This window comes from Arachis ipaensis, chromosome B10 (assembly GCF_000816755.2).
Source record: "Arachis ipaensis cultivar K30076 chromosome B10, Araip1.1, whole genome shotgun sequence".
Taxonomy (NCBI): domain Eukaryota; kingdom Viridiplantae; phylum Streptophyta; class Magnoliopsida; order Fabales; family Fabaceae; genus Arachis; species Arachis ipaensis.
The window spans coordinates 110768523-110771398 of NC_029794.2; positions in this window are offsets into that span (position 1 = coordinate 110768523).

A 2876-nucleotide genomic window follows, 5' to 3' on the forward strand; every position below is an offset into this window, starting at 1 on the left:
ACTATATTTTTTAAATAAGAAAAATAAAATAACTAAATATATATAAATAACAAAATAATAATAAAAATAAAATAATTAATTTTAATTTTTTTATAATTTTTTTATTTGAATATGTGAATCTGAGAATCAAATCTATAGATACTCTAAAAGCTACTTATGAATTGAATTGTATCCTCAAATTTTATATTAGATACAAATAAATACCACAAGTAGAGAAACACATGATTTTTTCCTTTACCAAATCATGCATTAATGTCTACATGCATTTGATTACTTAATAAATCAATATGCCTTGAATATATACATAATTCATTTCATAAAAATATCTAATTGCATTAAAAAGTAACTAATAATAACGATATTAAATGTAATTTTAAATATATACGATTGTTTAATCAATATTCATAATATTTATCTAAAATAGTCAACGGATTATAAAAGGAAAAATATATTTTGATAATAATAGAAAATTACCTGTAATATCAAACTATATCATTAAAAAGACAAATTTCAGCATTTACATACAACTGTGGAACATCTATTATTGTGTTTCTCTAAATTACATAATTGTCAGAAATAATTTTGAAGTATTATTCTCCATATATGAGTCATTTTTTGATATAAATCTATACAAGTTATTATTTATATTCACGTCGTTTACATTTTTTTTCGTGTTGTTACTGCATATTTATTGAAATTTCTTTTCCTCATTCCTTTTTCTCCATCATCAATTATCTCATTGTTGAAAATAATGAATTATTCAAGTTTAAATTGTCAATTGAACCAGAACAAAATTGATTATTATTTTGAATCCAATCAAGCGGCTGAGATGTGATTCGATTCTAGTTAATGTTTTTGTTAGTAGTTTATAATTCTGTAGGTGAATAATGTTTTTGTTTGTAAAAATTGTTGTTCATCGTTGATGGTTTGAATTAAATGTAATGTAAAAGTTCTGCATTAAAAAAAATATTTTTCTATATTTACAGCAAATTTAGGTGTAACACGAAGATATTTGAGAGTGTTGTTTAAAAATTTTCGGTGTATGTGTATTGATAAATTCTGCATAATTTAAAACTCTTCTCCCTCCTCCTCATCTTCTGCTGCTTCATCTTCTTCTTTTTCATCATCATCATCATCATCTTTTTTTTTTCTTGTTTTATCTTCTCAAGTTTCTTCTTGTTTTACTCTCTTAACAAGAATAAAAGCAAAAAAAATCAAACAAAGAAGAAGAAGAAACACATAATGGTACAAAATTACTTGGAAGAGGATGAACTTATATTCATTCAACTAAAAGAAAGAAAGAAATAAGAAAAAAAAAAGAAGAAGGAAAAAATGCAGTATTACAGAAAATATTTTTCTATATTTGCAGCAAATTTGGGTGTAACACGAAAATATTTGAGTGTACTGTTTAAGAATTTTTGGTGTATGTGTGCTGATAAATTCTGCATAATTTAAAACTTTTTCTCTTCCTCCTCCTCAACTTTTGCTGCATCTTCTTTTTTTCATCATCATCATCATCATCACCATCTTCATCTTCTTTTTTTTTATTCATCTTTTTTTTTTATTTTACCTTCTCAAGTTTCTTCTTATTTTACTCTCTTAACAAGAATAAAAACAAAAAAAAATCAAACAAAAAAGAAGAAGAAGCACATAATGTTGCAAAATTACTTGAAAGATGATGAACTTACATTTATTCAACTAAAAGAAAGAAATAAGGACAAGAAGAAGAAAAAAAAATACAGCATTAGAGGAAATATTTTTCTATATTTGCAGCAAATTTGGGTGTAATACGAAGATATTTTGGTGTAATACGAAAATATTTGAGTGTATTATTTAAGAATTTTCGGTGTATATGTGCTGATAAGTTCTGCATAATTCAAAGTTTTTCCTCTTCCTCCTCCTCATTTTTCTACTGCTTCTTCTTTTTTTATTCATCTTTTTTTTTATTTTGTCTTCTCAAGTTTCTTGTTTTACTTTCTTAATAAGAATAAAAATAAAAAATCAAACAAAGAAGAAGAAGAAACACATAATGCTGCAAAATTACTTAGAAGATGATGAACTTACATTCATTTAATTAAAAGAAAGAAAGAAATAAGAAAAAAAAGATAGCATTAGAAGAAACATTTTTCTGTATTTGCAACAAATTTGGGTGTAACACGAAAATATTTGAGTGTATTGTTTAAGAATTTTCGGTAAATGTGTGCTGATAAATTTTGCATAATTCAAAACTCTTCCTCTTCCTCATCTTCATCTTCTACTGCTTCTTTTTTTTTTTCATCTTCTTATTTCATATTCTCATAATTCTTCTTGAGAGGAAAAAATCAAACAAAAAAATATATAATGTTACAAAATCAATAGAAAGAGAAGGAGGGAAAAAATGCAGCAACAATAACAGTAATAAAAAAACAACGATGAAGATAAAATACGCGAAGAAAAATGAGGAGAAACACAAAGAAAAAGGAGAATAAGAAGAAGAAGGAAGGGAGGAGGAGGAATGCGGGATACAATGTAATTTTCACACGCGCATTATGTAAGTGAATTTTATTGAGTTAGGATTAACTTATATGACTTATATACCAAAAAAACTTGTTTGTGTAGCCGCCCTCAATTTTAAAAAGGAAAATCAACTCTATGTGCTAACATATATATAAGTAATACTTACTCTTTAATTAAAATCTTTAGAAAAAAATAAACCATGCTAATTCATGTAGTATATATTCGTTTTCTGAATAAGTGTTCACTTTTAAATTTTCACTTAAATTAAGAAAATAATTTGAAATGTATTGGATTAAGTTAAAAAATAAATTATAAAATTACTCTTAATAACAGTTATTCTCTTGATGAATTACTTTACTAATTATTTTCGTGAGTCTGTG